Consider the following 19,270-nt stretch of genomic DNA (forward strand, 5'->3'; position numbering starts at 1 on the left):
ATGAACACCAAGAACACTTTGAAGATCAAGATGAACATCAAGACTTATTTTTAAAAATTTTTAAGAAAAGAAAAATATGCAAGACACCAAACTTAGAAATTTTCAATAATTAGACACTAACAAATTAAAAATGCATATGAAAAACACGAAAAGACACAAAACAGGAAAATATGAAGATCAAACAAGAAGACTTACCAAGAACAACTTGAAGATCATGAAGAACACTATGAATGTATGAATTTTCGAAAATTTTTAGAAAAATAAAAGTATGCAATTGACACCAAACTTAAAAATTGACTCAAGACTCAAACAAACAACATAAAATATTTTTGATTTTTATGATTTTATGATTTTTTTTTGGATTTTTGTATATAATTTTTTTTCAAAAACATATAGGAAAAAGGAAGTAATGAATTCAAAGTCCTCAATCAAGAATCCAGGAATCATACCAGGTTAGTCTAAAGCTTGATGGCCAGCCAAACTTCAGCATACCATTTTGAAACTTTAGAATTCACTCTTAAAAATTTTAAAATAATTTTCGAAAACAAATGGAAAAAATTTTTTTTGAAATATTTTTGAAGAATTTTTTTTGAAAATAAAACAAAAAGAAAATTACCTAATCTGAGCAACAAGATGAACCGTCAGTTGTCCAAACTCGAACAATCCCCGGCAACGGCGCCAAAAACTTGGCGTGCGAAATCGTGATCATTCCATTCCTTAGTAACGGCGCTAAAAACTCAATACGCACGTTCATGATCTTATATCTGTTTCACAACTTCGTACAACTAACTAGCAAGTACACTGGGTCGTCCAAGTAATAAACCTTACGTGAGTAAGGGTTGATCCCACAGAGATTGTCGGCTTGAAGCAAGCTATGGTCACCTTGTAAATCTCAGTCAGGCGAATTAAATTGTATTAAGAAATTATAGTAGATGAAAATAAATAAAATATAAAATAGGATAGTGGTACTTATGTAATTCATTGGTGAGAATTTCAGATAAGCGTATAGAGATGCTTTCATTCCTCTGATCTCTGCTTTCCTGCTGTCTTCATCCAATCAATCCTACTCCTTTCCATGGCAAGCTTTATGTAGGGCATCACCGTTGTCAATGGCTACTTCCCATCCTCTCTGTGAAAATGGTCCGATGCGCTGTCACTGTATGGCTAATCATTTGGAGGTTCTCGATCATACTGGAATAGGATTCACCCTCCTTTTGCGTCTGTCACTACGCCTAGTACTCGCGAGTTTGAAGTTCGTCACAGCCATCCCTTCCCGGATCCTACTCGGAATACCACAGACAAGGTTTAGACTTTCCAGATCTCAGGAATGGCCATCCATGGGTTCTAACTTATACCACGAAGACACTAATAACTCGGACTCGGTCCCCTGTATTAGATATCCAAGAGATATCCATTCAGTCTAAGGTAGAACAGAAGTGGTTATCAGGCATGCGTTCATAAGTTGAGAATGATGATGACTGTCACGATCATCACATCCATCATATTGAAGAACGAATGAATATTTTAGAAGCGGAATAAGTTGAATTGAATAGAAAACCAGTAGTACTTTGCATTAATCTTTGAGGAACAGCAGAGCTCCACACCTTAATCTATGGTGTGTAGAAACTCTACCGTTGAAAAATACAAAAGTGAAAGGTTCAGGCATAGCCGAATGGCCAGCCCCTATGATCTAAGAACTAAACGTCCCAAGATGTCTAATACAATAGTAAAAAGTCCTATTTATACTAAACTAGTTACTAGGGTTTGCAGAATTGAGTAAATGATGTAGAAATCCACTTTCGGGGCCCACTTGGTGTATGCTTGGGCTGAGCATTGAGCTTTACACGTGTAGAGACTTCTCTTGGAGTTGAACGCCAGTTTGTAGCCTGTTTCTGGCGTTGAACTCCACTTTGCAACCTGTTTCTAGCGTTTGACTCCAGAATGCAGCATGGAACTGGCGTTGAATGCCAGTTTATATCGTCAATCCTTATTCAAAGTATGGACTATTATATATTTCTGGAAAGCCCTGAATGCCTACTTTCCAACGCAATTGGAAGCGCACCATTTGGAGTTATGTAGCTCCAAAAAATCCACTTTGAGTGCAGGAAGGTCAGAATCCAACAGCATCTGCAGTCCTTCTTCAACCTCTGAATCTGACTTTTGTTCAAGTCCCTCAATTTCAGCCAGAAATTACCTGAAATCACAGAAAAATACACAAACTCATAGTAAAGTCCAGAAATGTGAATTTTAATTAAAAACTAATAAAAATATACTAAAAACTAACTAAATCATACTGAAAACTATGTAAAAACAATGCCAAAAAGCGTATAAATTATCCACTCATCAGGTACACTCTCTCATTGTGCATGTATTCTAGGGAAATTTGTCAGATTTCTTCTATTGATATAATATTCCTGGATGTTAAATGTCTCCTAAAATCTCCTTCTAACAAACTTGCAATCAAACATAAACTCATGACTTTAGGAGTTGACTTCTAGGAGTGCCTTGTTAAACTGATCTAGGTAATCTTAGATACTCTCTCAAACTAGTTGTTCAATGTCCAATAGATAAACAGGATGCTTCACTTGAATTTGTTTTGTAGTGAAGTGAGTAAAAAACTTGATAGAGATATCAGAAAAGCGAGTTATAGAGCTAGAAAGCAAGTAATTAAACCATACAATCGCAAGCCTCACCAGGGTCACATTTGTAGGTTTGTCAAAGTTATTGGGAAGATGATTTTGTAAAACCTTAGAGAGAAGGGAAGTTTGTCCCCTTGGTGCGGATTTTGAATACCATAACTTACCGACAAGTGCACCGGGTCATATCAAGTACTGTGAGTATCGATCTCACGAGGAATAATAGACTAAGCAAGCAATGATTGATTAGCTAATCTAGTTAGAAAATTTGAAATAAAGGGGCGATGTTCGAGTGGCATAAGAAGGTCATGAATTAAGAAAACTAATAATAAACGGTTGAGAAAACGGTATGAGAATAGAGTTAAGGTTTTGGAGGTATTTAAATGTCTGGATTAATAACAATTGTTAACTACTTTGATCATACAATGATTGTGTTCATAGTAAACCCCAGTTGATTAAATTCCTATTCCTAGGCAATCCAATCTCCTCTAATTCAACCGATCATCAATTCCTTGATCAATCAATTGTATTAGAGGGTTAAGTTCAAATTATAGTTTACACGCCACACAACCCTAAGAATCCCAAATCAGAATGCAGTTATATGTCACGTACCACATTAAGTCCAGATAATTAGAATTTATGAGGAATTGGTTTCAAATTATAATTCTAATGATATAAGTTTTTCAAGACTCAAATAGAATTTAAGTAGAATTAGCATTATTTACCGATAATCACTAATTCCTAAGATGAAGCGCGAAACCAAACCTTAAACAATAATCAAGGTACAAATCAAGAGTAGAAAAGCAATTAATTATTCATCTATTCAAGTAAACAGAGTTCCTAACATTAATTGTGGAGGTTGCTCATGGTGTAGAAAACATAACAGAAAAAAAGTATGAAAGTTTAGAATGAAAATTAGGAGAAGAGAAGTCTCCCGCGTGGGTTCATCTAAATCCTATTTATAGTCCTAATTAAAATAGATTTAAAACTTAAATAAAACCCTAAAAGATCTCTTCTAACGGTCTTGTGATTTACAAAATCAAATCTTCCAAAGGCCTTGTTGATTAGTTACAAACGTGGTCCCCACTCTTGGATCCTCGTACTCGACACCAAACGCCAGATTCTGGGCATTTGGTGCCACCCAGGCAGTGGAGCTTGCACGCTGAAAATAGGCTTGGGCACTAAACGTCGTAGGTTGGGCATTTAGCGCCAGGTCTCTCGAATCCAATAGTGAGTTACGTAGCCTTGGGTGTTGAACGCTAAGTCGTGGCGTTTAGCGCCAAGTGCCTAAATGGGATTGGTCTTCTTTTGCTTTTTTAAGTCTTTTTTCACCAATTCTTCAAAGAAAACTACCTGAAATGAATCAAATGCTACACAACTCAAAGGAGTGTCCAATAAAGACAAATCTACTAAAATTCTTTAACAAATCAACATAGAAATCATGTAATCACATAGAAAAAATGCCAATGATGCTCACGCATCAGTCCTATTATCACAAGAGTTTGACCACCCTACATTCTCTTAAGCTCTCACTTCTAGAAGATAATAGTCTCTCTTGATGGGCACGAGGAGAACATGACCTGGTTCAGGATTGTCTAGTAGTTTCTCGAGTCCTCGTTCCATCATTCCTTTGGAAAATTAATGTCTTTTTTTTCTCTTTAAGCCTGTCCACCCCTTGGAGATAGTTATCTTTTTACCCCAAAATTCCATGAACTTCTCGTGGTTCACTGAGATTTTACTTCCAGGCTCTCGATTCAAGAAATGTGTTCTTTTCCTCACCTTGAATTGTCGTTCCAAGTATTTAATTCAATAGTTTATATATTGCATCATCCTAACATTGTCATCCTTCAATCCAATAAGAGGTCGATGTCCGTCTTGTGTTGGAGATATGATACCATCCCTTAGAGTTACAATTCTACTTTGAATCGTTAAATTCATGCTTATATATTATTATAATTTGTACATTTGCTTGTATTTCTCCTCTTGAAGAGGGGGGAGGAGGAGTTTGTGCAGGGACTCTCAGTTGTGATGAGAGTTAATTTTTCTCCTTATGTTCAAGTTGTTGTTGGACTAACATGGTTTGTAACTCAAAAGTTTCCATAGAGGTGTCAAATGTTTAGAAGTCATGCTAAGCTATTGAGCTTACAAGGTGATAAGGAACTTCTTCCTTATTTTAGTTCAAACCAGATTGAAAGGACAACCTACAAAGATACTCTTATGCTTAAGTTAGACTAGGTATCTTAGGATTACTATATGAAATTGCTTTGACCTTTTTTGTGATGTACCCATCTTTTTTTATAATGTTCATGTAATATTTACTAAGATAATGATTTTACAAACGACTTTTTCTATTTTATTATTTACGCAAGGTTTTAAAAATCAAATTGATCATTGAACTGGTAGAGTTAGAATTTCAAAGATTTAGTCAAGGTTCACCATATAAAAAAATAATATATTTATAAATAAAATAAATTTTTTGGTTTTATTATTTAAGTCGGTTAACTACTAAAAATGTACCAGTTCGATTGGTATTTTTATGATTTTTTAATTAGTTTCTTACCAACTGATTTTTATCTTAAATTGAACCAATCTGATGACTAGTTCTAATAGTAGATATAATGTTTAACAAAAAATAGTACATTTTAGTATTTTATAGATGTGTGATGTGAAATTCTTCCTCAACTATTTTATTATTTTTTCTTTAAAAAACAAATTATTCCTAGCGATTTCATTTTTTTAACTTTTTATTAACAAACGCAATTTGTCTCACTAATTTGGTGTTTTAAAAAATTTTTTCTGAAAAACACAAAAACCCATTGATTTGTAATTCAAAAAATATTAAAAGAAAAAGTATAACACAAATTGTCCCATCAGATTGGCTTTTCAAAAATCATTCTCTATATTCTGAAAAAATAAAAAAATATCAAAAAATCAACATATTGAAAGAATTCAAACATTAACCTTTAATATTTACCCTCAATATCAGATTTTTTTCTTCTTTTTTTCGGTAAGTATTACTCTCTATTTTTTATCTATAACTATATCTATAATATATAATGGCAATACATAAATTTGGTGTCCAAAGTTTCTTTCTAATATTACTCTTTTTAATTAACTTCTCCACTTAATGTCAGTTATTTAACCTAAAAAAAACTTTTACCAATTTCTCCTCACCTTATATTCATGTTATTAGAGCAACTTTGTACTTTTCATCCACATCGTTCTCTTCCTTGTTCCATTCTCTTATTTCAGATCTTCATCTACTATTATTAATTCTTTTTATCTCTTTGTATCTTTCTCCTATTTATTAAATTAATGTATATTGAAATATTTTTTTTTGTCTCAAAATAATTGCAAGAAGAGAAATAACTCATAATTAAGACAAAGAAAAAAAATTAGTGTTAGTTTATATGGTTTAGTACTCACTACATCCTCTATGATACTATATTCTGATTTGCAATTCAGTCTCAACTCTTAACGTACATAAATAGAGAATTCATTATATGCATACATGTATTTTTTTAGAAAATAATATTATGAAATAATAAATTAAATTTTTGATTTATAATAAATGATTTATAATAAGTTAAATTTCTGATTTATTACCTTTAGTGAGAGAGGTTTTTATTATTTAAAAAAGTTTTCAAGTACAACCGTTACTTTAAATAAAAAAATTTCACCCATTTTAAACAGTAACTTCATTAAAAATTTTCTATTGGATGTAAATCATTATTGCGAATTTTTAAAGAATAGAAATAAAATAGTTTAAATAGGACAATTTTTTTAAATAAATGTACAAAGAAATAATTTTTCTCTTTATATTATTGTCATACTATTTTAATATATTCTTGGTACTTATACAATATATAATGATAATTGGTGTCCAAATTTAAGTTATGATCTTACTCCTAGAGAGAGGTTTATTATTAAAAAAAAATTCCATCAATTACGTTAAATAAAAAAATTTCTACTCAATTTTTGATAGTAACTTCATTAAGATTTTCTTATTCCATGTAAATTATTGTTGCAGTTTTTTTATTTGGATATATTTTTAAATAATAAAAGTAAAATAGTTCAATAGGGATAATTTTTTTAAAAATAAATTTACGCAGAATAAATTTTCTCTTCAAATTTAACTTTTAATTTTTATCATAAATAAAAATATATGATTTTCTATGCATTAGATAATAAAAAATACTCATAATAGAAAAATTTAAATTTACTCCTTGGTACATTTATAAGAGTGTAGATAATTCACATAAGAGTTACGAGATTTTTTTTACATTATTTTTAAAGTAGTATTTACTTTTGAGTATAATAATTATGAACTAATATATGGTGGTAACTGATTGCGATTGAAGAGAAGGTAGAAGGAGAATTGTTGGGAATAAGTAGTATGACCACAATCCAATCAATCACGTGTTAAATAATTTGTTATTGTTATTATATTAAAATGTTAATATAATAACGTCTTTATTAAATTTAGAGATTTATCAATGTGATAGTGATCACAATATTAAGAAATGAATCTTTTATAATTTAATTTAAATTGTTCTTGGTCATAGGATTATTACGTGGTGATTAGTGGATTGAGATCAAGGAACAGCCAAAGAATGCATATCAGTGTGGACCATTGCAATAATGTTTTGATCGAAGATGTGAAGATTAGAGCACCAGCTGGGAGCCCCAACACAGATGGAATTAATGTGCAGTTTTCGAGTGGAGTTAACATCAGCCATGCCACCGTTATGATCGGCGATGATTGCATTTCCATAGACCAAGGTACCCGCAAATCCGCAATGTCTGGGTTGAGCACGTTGCTTGTGGCCCTGGACATGGCATTAGGTAACTTTCTTCTAACATCACATTTCTATTACTATATCTTTTTTTTTTTTTAGTATGATGCTCATGATGAGCTCTAAACTTTGATCCACACAAATTATATCCCCTCAGCAGAAATGGTGTAAAAATGTTGATGAATGATGCAATGGAAAAATCGCCACCAGCGATTTCATTTTCTTAGTTTTTACTTTTAAAAATTTGATATCTAGATATTTCACTTTTTAATTTTTAAATTAAACTCCAAACAAAATAAAAATCACTAATTTTACTAATTTTTTTAAAAAATAAAAATTATTACTAACGGTTTCACTTTTTCACAAATTACCCTTATATTCTGGTAAAATTAAAAAACGACTAATATTTTTCAATTTCATACAAAATCTTCTCATGTATAGTAAAAAAGCCTTGCCTCTCCAAATTTTCTTTTCTTCTAAAATTGTCATTTTTTAACTTTTTTATTATAACTTTTTCCGTCAAAATAAGTCTAAATATAAAACTTCACTTATAAAATAAATTATTAAAAAAATTTTCTGTTGACTTGAAGTTTCTTAAGATGAAAATTAGTAATCACTTCTATAGCTATTAATAGGATATGTCTAAAATAAGCACAAAAATTATGTGCTTATTGAATATGCCACATTTATATAGATGAACGATGACTTTTGTGTGGTCTAGAATTCCACTAACGAATTCTCGTTGTAAAGTATAGTTTTTAAACCAAACAATAGTCCTTTCATACAAAAATTTTGTTTGTCACAAGTAACAAACCCAAATGAATTTACAATCGAAGTATTTGGACTCTGGGTCGTCTCCCTAGGATCACAATGTAATGCTTAGTTATTGGCTATGAAGGGGTAAGGGGGGGTTTGGTTCATGAGATGACAAGAGAGTGAATTTAGCAAGTAAGTAAAGGAAGTAAGATAAAGAACTCTTGGCTAAGATTTGGGTAATTGGGATCACCATCCTTATCAACAAACCGAATATTGATAATCATGAGAAGCCAACCTATTAAGTCTACTTCCCAAAAGCTTTAAGTACGTGACATTTACTCCTAAGCTTGAAGTACGTCAAATAGATTTGATCACATCCACCCTTAAGTCCTAACCTACCTACTAATTAACTTAGTAGTGGGTTAGCGTCAATGAGTGTCAAATTGATCACCATGGGTTCTCAAATCACCAAATCAATCATACCCAATGACTCAAGATTACCTAATTCCCTTGGCTTAGGCCAAGAGTTGACAAAACTACTCAAAAATTAAAAAGAGCATTTCATCAAACACATAGAGTGCAATAAAAATAAGCATCATAAATTGCAAGAATAATAAAATCCAACAACTATTAAGTGCAAGAAAGGTAAGATCACAACTCAATTCATCAATAAAAAGAGCATCAACATTAAATTGCATTAAAAACAAATCAAATCCAACATGAGTTCATCATCACAAAAGAGAGCAAAACGAGAAATTAACATCACAATTAGGAAGACCAAGATGTAGGAATGAGAAATTATAAAAGAAACAAGATGAGATCAAGTAATTGAAATTGAATTTAAGATAATCTAACCTAATCCTAACCTAATTCTAGAGAGAAGAGGGAGCTTCTCTCTCTAGAAACCTAACTAAAAGCTCATGTTGGCTAAACTAATTGCTCCCCCTTTGCTTGGTCTTCAATTTTGCATGAAATACACTCAAAAATAAGTTGGACTTGGGCCTGGGCAGCTCAGAAATTGCCCCCAGCATTTTGCCTTCAAGTGGGCCATGTAAGAGTATTGGCGCGTGCGGGCCATGTGCGTGTGCGCGTCGATTGACAATTTCTCCATCCGCGCGGAAGCGGCAGGTACGCGTGCGCGTCCATGGGCGAGTCACTTTTGCGCGTGTGCGCCTTGTGCGCGTGCGCATCCTTTGATGCACTCCCAATCTTTGTTTCTTCATGCATTCTCCCATTTGTATGCTTTTCTACTCACTTCTCCCATCCAATACTTGTCTTATAACATGAAATTACTCAACACACACATCAAGGCATCGAATGGAATTAAAGTGAATTAAAATTACCAATTTAGGGCCTAAAAAACATGTTTTTACACTTAAGCGAAAATCAATGGAGAATCATAAAACCATGCTATTTTCATTGAATAAATGTGGAAAAAGGTGATAAAATCTCCCAAAATAAGCACAAGATAAATCATGAAATCCGAGTTTATCAAATCTCCCCACACTTAAACTGAGCATGTCCTCATGCTAAAATCAAGAAGAAGCAAAGGGTATTAACATTTATTCAATGCAACTGCTAAATGCAATCTATCTATATGCAATCTATTTACATGATGTAATGGCTTAGTCAAAATAAATCAATCTCCAAGAATACACATACAAGTACAAGGGCCAAGATATTAGCAATCAAGCAAACCACAATTGGATTGAATCATTGAAAGAGTTCACAAACTTGCAAGAAGAGATGATCATGGGTGGAAACATGTAATTGAGCAATCGAACCCTCACCGGATGTGTATCCGCTCTAGTCACTCAAGTGTATGGGGTTGATTCACTCAATTCTCCCCTAATTATGCTTTTCAAGATTTGTTTTTCATCTAACAATCAACAATTATTTCATGCATGCATACAAATATCAAGAGGACTTCCCATAGGTTGTAATGGGGCTAGGGTCAAGGTAGGATGCATATGGTCAAGTGAGCTTACAATTTGTAACTTTGATTAACTTAAACTTCCCACCTAACCTATGACAATCTAAACAATTCTAAACAAGCCTAGCTATCCATTCTTCACTTTTCACATACTCATGCATTTTCCTTTTGATTACCACACATATGTATTAAATTTATGAAAACTTAAACCTTGGGACCCTTTGTTCCCTTTTCGCTGCAAAATAGAAATTTTATATTTTATATTTTTTATTTTTATTTATTTTTTATTTTTTTAACTAAAATATATACAAGAACATCATTGCATATGGTTTACATATGATTAATACATGAGTATGTACCCAATTCCTAAAAATTTTCAATAAAAACATAAATACACTTTTATCTCTACCCAATGTTCCCAACTCTCCCAAAATCAAATGATAAACACTCTCATTAGTCTAAGCTAATCAAAGATCCAAATTAAGGGATATTTATTGTTTTTCACTTAGGCTTGTAATGTGCTGCAATTAAAAACAAATGGGTTAAACATAGGCTCAAGATTGGTTAACAATGGAAGATAAAAGGTAGGCTATTTGGGTAAGTGAGCTATTTGAACAATGGTCTCAATCAAATAAATACATGTATACACAAAGTAATGGACATAAAGAATCAAACAAATCAAAGATTACAATCATAAGAAGAGAATGATGCATACAAGAATGAAAATAAGTGGTTATATATGATGTAACCATATAATTAGGCTCAAATCTCACATGCTTGTGTTCATCGCTCAAAACATGATCCACAAGTATATAACTCAAGCAAGTTCTAAAAAAAATTTTCAACCAATTGGGTGGCACCCTAAAAATGAATTCCTTGGGAATTTTCATCATATTGACTAAGCTTATTCTAATGCAATGTTGTGATTTAGAAAATTTTTAAAAATTTTTCCTAGTTTATCCCTTTTTTAATAAAAACACAATTCTTATATAAAAACGGTCAACTAGATTTTAACAATCCAAAACACTTTTCTAATCACAATAAAAATACTAAGATGCATATATATACACTAAAAGTGTGCAACTATCAAAACAAGGGCATCTACAATAGCAAATATATACAGTCATCCCAAAATGATCTAAAATATATAGTGTAAAATAAAATAAGGTAGCAGAAAACATAAATAGATGTCCGAAAGTTCACCACATCAATGTAAACATCGGTCACGAACGGTGACCTCCCCACACTTTAGAATCAAGCATCGTCCTCGATGCTACTGCTGAAGCTCGGGATGGGGGTCAACAATCGCGCCAGGCTCCTCAGGCTCAGGCTGTGGAACTGGGACTGGCTGCGGATCTGGATATGGCTGTGGATCCTCAGGGGGCTGCTGGAAATCGGTGGTGGTCTGTGTCTCTGGAGGTGCATCCTGATGGATTGACTCCTCAGCCAGCTCTTCCTCCTGATCCTGCTCGTCGGAAGCTGGAGAGTCTGGGAGTGGCGGTAGCTCGATGCCCTGTGATACAAACACTTGATCGAGGCGATCGAGACGTCGNGGATGCTGCGACTGCTGAAGTAGAAGGGGGTCCTGTGACTGCTGCTGACGATGAGGGCTAAGCTGCCTCCTCCACTGCTCTGGCTCGTGAATGGCGTTTGAGTGGGGGCTTCTCGTGCACCCACCCACCCCATGGAATGGTGGTCTCCTTGTCGTCGTCATCTGGGGGTGGTGGTGTCACATCATCATCCTCCCACGGGATACCTGCCAGGTCAATCATGCTGGTGACCAGTGTAGGAAAGGGTAGCAAGCCGCGAATATGAGCTCTCCACATACTATGTCTGACCAGTCGGGGGAAATTTACCTCCTTCCCTTCCATCACACACCCAATCAGAACCAGCATATCCATCGGGATCTCTGAAAAGTGAGTGGTGGGGAAGACATAGTGGGCGAAGATATGCTGCCAGGTCTTGGCCTCCCTCGTCAGATAAGCAAAGCGCATCCCCTTAGGCTTCTTGTTGTTCGAATCCATCACCTAGGGGGCGTCTGGTGTGGCAATTACGCGCTTAAGCGCCTCATAGTCAAAGGTCATGGAGAGGATAGCTACCTCTGCCTGCCTATAGGCGCAGGTCTCACCAGAACGATGGTAGCAAAGCAGTTCATCTTCAATAGCCTCCTCAGTGGTCATAATCTCTCTACCCCTCAGCTGAACTGAATCAATATTGGCTTGGAAGAAGTTGCAATAAAATTCTCTCACCCATGAAGTGTTCACCCTCCCCAAATCTCTATCAACAAAGTCCAATCCTAGAAAGCACTCAAAGGATACAAAGCACTCAAAGGAAAACATATTCGTGAAGTGAATCATAGAAAGGAGATTTCTTGGAATGCAAGCAAACAGAATTTAGAATGCAAGCCAAACTTCAAACCAAGAATTCAAACCATATTTTACACATTACTTGTTCATCAAGCTTAGGAAACACCATATCCAAAATAATGATAAAAAGAGTTAGGTTGAAAACCAGAAGAAGTTAGTTGGTTAAACAAGTCAAAGTTAAAAATCAGTTTGAAAATCAGTGATATGGTGGTTACTAGTTCAATTCAAAAGAGAATGCACAAAACAAGAATATAAGCGCGTTCACAATCATGAAATGCATCAAGTCATTGATGATGAAATATGGTATAGCTAGAAAGCAATTAATACAAAATAGTCCATCAATGAATGCAGTAATCACTAGAATCAAATGAACTTGTGTTGGTGAAGTCAAATCATAAAAAAAATCAAACAAGAATTATTCAACACTAAATTCAATAATGCATAAAAGTTACAAGCTGAGAAAAGAGTGAAAAACCTTATGGTCTATGTGGCTTAATGTCAATTATGCATGAACATGTGAATCAATTAGCCTCATAGATTAAAAACTTTCAACTTGTATGTTTATGCAAAAGAGGTCTGACATTTTAAGGAAGTCACAAGTTATGGTCAATCAGAAAATTCATTCAAACTATTCAATGCCTATACATAAATCATCATGCATAACAAGCAAAGAGTATAAGCAAGACCAAAACTTTTTCTTGAGGATTTTCCAAGACCATTTAGGTAACAAAGTACTAATTGAAACAGAAATCATCAACTAGAGTTTGCTACATCACTCAAAGCATCATTAGTTCATGGAACATGGTTAAGAAAAATCCGGCAGCATCTCAGCAGTAAATTGGCTATTTCCAAGTTTAAACAGCAAATCATGTTCCATATAAGTTCATCAATACTTGAAAACACAGAACCATATATATGAATTCACATGGATGGAATAAACAGCCAATAATGCAGTAGCAATTCAAATAGTACAAAGAACAGCAGCGGTTGCTTTGTCAATCAAACACAAGCAAGCAGCATCATATACCAAATGAACAAAGAACAATCCAAGAGAACAGAGCAATTCAACAAAACAGAACAAATTCACACAGCAGCAAAGATTCCAATTAATCCTAAATCCACTACTCAGCCTAGATTCGCTAACCACATAAATTAAACTAAACTAAATAACTAAGCTAATCTAACTAAAATGGATTAATCAACAAAAATTAATGTAGAATAATAAGGAAGCAGAACAGAGGAAGCAGAAACCTGGGGAGACAGAGACTGACTGGGGCGGATGAAGGAAAGGTGCGGCAGAGAGGAGTGAGTTAGCCAAAGCGCACGGTGGTCTGGTGGCACCGTGGAGCAATCACCGGCGATAATGGGGGTAGCGGCTGTGCTCGTGGCGGAGCAGGGGTTGGCTGCGAGAGAGAGTAGAAACATAGAGGTTTGAGTGAAAGAGAGGGAGGGCGAGGAAGGGGGTGTTGAAGCGCGCGGCGACGGCGGTAGTGGACGCCGGAGTGCTCGCCAGTTATGGAGAGGGGAGGTGGTTATGGATGAAAGGGAAATGGAACGTTGGCGGAGAGAGACGAGAGGGACTGTGCGAATGCGCTAGGGCTTCGCGTCCCTGGGGTAAGTGAAAATTTGAATCCGCGCACGCGCGGGTGAGAAAATAGGGAAGTGGTGCGGAAGCGCCATACGCGCTTACGCGTAGATGGGAGAATTAGGGATCGGCGCGAACGCGTACAGTGCACGTCCGCGCGGGTGTGCTGGGCCAGAGGCACAAAAGTGGCCCAGAGTTGGCACAACTCTCGGGTCCTTTGGCCTGGGTGATGCTAAAACGCATCGACGCGCGCGCGCACTGTGCGCTTGCGCGTGGATGGCTTGAACTTATGGAATGGATGCGGAGGCGCCAGGTACGCCAACGCGTGGGTAGTGAAACAAGGAGTGGCGCAAACACGTATAGCGTGCGTCCGCGTGGGTCGAGACACAGAGTTGGCCCAAAAGTGGCACAACTCTCTGGTCCTTGGCCCAGAGTGTCGAAATGCATAGCCGACGCGCGCGCGTGCTGAGCGCTTGTTCGTGGCTTGGTTTTTTTTTTTTTTTATGAGCATCAAAGAGAGCTTATAACCTTCCTATCCTCCTCTAAAATTTTAAAACTAGCTAAGGTGCAAAATCAAGCATATTTTTGAGATATAGGAGATTTTTCAAACAAAATAAGGAAACTTGCAAGCCAAGCAAAAACTCAAATTCAAAGAATCATCCCTAATTAAAGCATAAAATGTATAGACACCTTAACAAGCAAAGCGAAATGTACCAAGAAGAAAAGGATTTATATACAAAGGAACTCAATTCATTCATTCGTTATATCTACAAGGGAATGGAAAGAGTTTACCATGGTGGGGTGTCTCCCACCAAGCACTTTTGGTTTAAGTCCTTAAGTTGGACAATTGGGAGGCTTCTTGTTAAGGTGGCTTATGTTTGTACCCATCCTTGAACCTCCAAAAGTGCTTGTCCTCCAATCGGTTGTCAGAAGTTCCAACCATCTTCAATAAGCCTTGGTGAGGTCCTCTCCAAGACACGAGCTCCCAAAATTGATTTTCATAAGTTAATCCAGGATCCTATATCTTGTCCTCGCACCCATCTTCTAATTGATTGCCTTGACTTTGTCCAGGTGGCGAGAAAGCAGAATTCTCATGGAAGCACCAAACTACTCTCCTTGACCCATTTACTTGAGCATTACACCAATCCATGTTCTTCAATTTTGAGCTTTCAACCATAATGAATCTAGATTTACAACGCCAACCACTAAACATCCTTCTTTTTTGCTTAATTCCACAAAGCGCCCTAAGTTGGCCATCCGTCTCAAGCAAACCATACTCCAGTGGGATAATAAAGCTGAGAGTTAGAAGTTTTATCCACTCAAGCGAAGGATTGGGTGGCGAACTAGGTGAAGGAGTTCCCAAGGGTCTTGATAAAGCATGCTCTACTCCCGTCCATCCTTTTCTAGAGGGTTTCACGAATTGGCAAGGTTTTTCGAGTTTCTCCTCGTGCCAAGCTTTCTCAAGTTCACATTCTTCTTCATCAATTCCTTCTATCTCCTCCCCATCACTCTCATCATAGATATGAGGTATAGTGAAGTCTATCTCCTCATCAAGTGCAAGCATTTTGGGGAAGAACTCTCTAAAATTGAAGGGATCATATGTTGACGCGGGATCATCATAGATAGGAGGGCTTGTTGCTTGGAACACTTCTTCCAGTTTTTTACTTACAACGGGTTTTGAAGGTTGTGCATCCTTCTCAACCTTGCTTTCTAATCCACTGGAAGAGGACTCAACAAGATCGTAAAGGGGGTTGATCAACGTGGGCAAAAAATCACGAGTGATGGAATCCACTTCCTGACCATTTTCCTTCAACTCTCTGTTTACTTCCGTAACTTCACTCTCCTTTTTAACATCCTTTATAAGCTCAACATATCCCAAACATCTATCCATTACTTCTTTTTGCTCGATAATCTCTATCTTCTCCTCTTGTTGCATTTCTTGCTTCAACTCTTCTTCCTCACCTTGGAGCTTCAAGATTATTCCCTCGCTAGGCTCCTCGATAGTTTCTCCGTATTCAACAGTGGGAGTGCTCAGGGTACATAAACCTAGGTGAGATGTTAGGGGATTCACGTCTTCTACCATGCTAGCTATCCTTGCTTTTAGCTCCTTAAACTTAGCTTCATCCTCCTCTTGTCGCCTTAAGATGCGAGATTCAAGATCTCTTAGTTCTAATATGAAGGCTTCGTCGGGAGGTGGTGATGAAAGATAGGGTTCAGTGTTTGAGGGAAGATTGTCAATGTTGGAAGGTGGTTCACATTTGGGGAATTCTTGAGGTGGTGTATGCAGAATTTGTGGTTCTTGGAAATATTGGTATGAGGACGGTGGTTGTTCTAGATGTGATTCAAATGGTGGTTGATATGGTGTGTGTGAGTTATGGTCATATGGAGTTGAATGGTGATGTGAGGCTTGTGAGTATGGTGTGTGGCTATATTGAGGAATGGGATCACATGCATATGATGATTGTGGTTGACAACCACAATGAGGGTCATCACACACATTAGGATCAGGATTATACCCATAGGAGTTCGTAGGAGGTTGTTGCCATGAAGGTTGTTCAAAGCTTGAGGTTCCTCCCATCCTTAAATTCCAAACCCTTGATTCATATTCTCATTGGAGCTTTCATTTCCTACAACATAGTTTGAACTACACTCATAGCCAAAAGGATGAGAATTCATAATGAAAGAGAAAATAAAAAAATCAATAAGAAACAAAGAAGATAAAATCCTAACTAATAAAAACTAGCAAACAAAACCAAAATTCAAGTTATTCACAATATATACAATAGCCAATAACATAGCACCATTGTCTCCCTGGCAACGGCGCCATTTTGATGAACGATGACTTTTGTGTGGTCTAGAATTCCACTAATGTATCCTCGTTGTAAAGTATAGTTTCTAAACCAAACAATAGTCCTTTCATATAAAAATTTTATTTGTCACAAGTAACAAACCCCAATAAATTTATAACTGAAGTATTTAGACTCCGGGTCGTCTCCCTAGGATCACAATGTAATGCTTAGTTATTGGCTATGAAGGGGTAAAGGGGGTTTTTGGTTCATGAGATGACAAGAGAGTGAATTTAGCAAGTAAGTAAAGGAAGTAAGATAAAAAACTCTTGGCTAAGATTTGGGTAATTGGGATCACCATCCTTATCAACAAACTGAATATTGATAATCATGAGAAGCCAACCTATTAAGTCTACTTCCCAAAAGCTTTAAGTACGTGACATTTACTCCTAAGCTTGAAGTACGTCAAATAGATTTGATCACATCCACCCTTAAGTCCTAACCTACCTACTAATTAACTTAGTAGTGGGTTAGCGTCAATGAGTGTCAAATTGATCACCATGGGTTCTCAAATCACCAAATCAATCATACCCAATGACTCAAGATTACCCAATTCCCTTGGCTTAGGCCAAGAGTTGACAAAACTACTCAAAAATTAAAAAGAGCATTTCATCAAACACATAGAGTGCAATAAAAATAAGCATCATAAATTGCAAGAATAATAAAATCTAACAACTATTAAGTGCAAGAAAGGTAAGATCACAACTCAATTCATCAATAAAAAGAACATCAACATTAAATTGCATTAAAAAAAATCAAATCCAACATGAGTTCATCATCACAAAAGTGAGCAAAACGAGAAATTAACATCACAATTAGGAAGACCAAGATGTAGGAATGAAAATTATAAAAGAAACAAGATGAGATCAAGTAATTGAACTTGAATTTAAGATAATCTAACCTTATCCTAACCTAATTCTAGAGAGAAGAGGGAGCTTCTCTCTCTAGAAAACTAACTAAAGGCTCATGTTGGCTAAACTAATTGCTCTCCCTTTGCTTGGTCTTCAATTTTGCATGAAATACACTCAGAAATAAGTTGGACTTGGGCCTGGGCAGCTCAGAAATCGCCCCCAGCGTATTGCCTTCAAGTGGGCCATGTAAGAGTATTGGCGCGTGCGCGCCATGTGCGCGTGCGCGTCGATTGACAATTTCTCCATCCGCGCGGAAGCGGCAGGTATGCGTGCGCGTCCATGGGCGAGATCACTTTTGCGCGTGCGCGCCTTGTGCGCGTGCATGTCCTTTGATGCACTCCCAATATTTATTTCTTCATGCATTCTCCCCTTTGTATGCTTTTCTACTCACTTCTCCCATCCAATACTTGCCATATAACCTGAAATTACTCAACACACACATCAAGGCATCGAATGGAATTAAAGTGAATCAAAATTATCAATTTAGGGCTTAAAAAGCATGTTTTTACACTTAAGCGAAAATCAAGGGAGAATCATAAAACCATGCTATTTTCATTGAATAAATGTGAAAAAAGGTGATAAAATCCCCCAAAATAAGCACAAGATAAATCACGAAATCGGAGTTTATCAATAGACTATTAGATTTTATTAGATAAAAATTAAAGGCTAATATAAAAGAAGAGTATTGATAGACTCTAATAAATATAAAATATTCTAGTATATAAATAAATGCTTTAAATGACAATACTTTAATATACAATACTTTAAATGGCAACAAAATCTTTTATTCTTAAATAATTGAGCCATGATGTAGCATATATATTAGAGAATCTAAAGAATAAAAGAATATATACCAATCCTATATTAGTCACTATTATTATATATACACATATGATATATGTAACACCCTACCACACAGAATTTTATGCTTAAGTCATAAGACAGAGGTGGCGAGGTATTACGACCTCTAAAAATAAAATTTAGTACATGTATATATTGTGAAAAATGTTTATAACTAGGAGCCTTTGAAGAAAAAGGGATAAAACAAAACCGTTAAATTGAAAAGTGCAACGCTCCGATCGATAATGTAACGAAACAGATGAAGGGTAGACTAACACAAATACATAAATAAGAGAGTGCCAAAGATACGAATATCAAAACTCAAGACCCGATTTGCGAAGATAACCGGTCCGAGCATAAAAGTATACATACATACATACATACATACATATATAAAGTAAGAAACCCAAGGGAAACCCCAAGGACAACTACAAAAAACCTATTCTCCAAGACAACCTCTAAGACGAGTCAAACAGTATATAATTATTTAGTGGAGATAATAAGTATCTAAGCAAGTACATAAAACTAAAATAAAGTCCCGAGAACTAAGGATCTTCGCTAAACCAGAAGTCTCCAGCATGCCTCAGCGAGAAGCCTCACG

Source organism: Arachis ipaensis, chromosome B03 (assembly GCF_000816755.2).
Source record: "Arachis ipaensis cultivar K30076 chromosome B03, Araip1.1, whole genome shotgun sequence".
Taxonomy (NCBI): domain Eukaryota; kingdom Viridiplantae; phylum Streptophyta; class Magnoliopsida; order Fabales; family Fabaceae; genus Arachis; species Arachis ipaensis.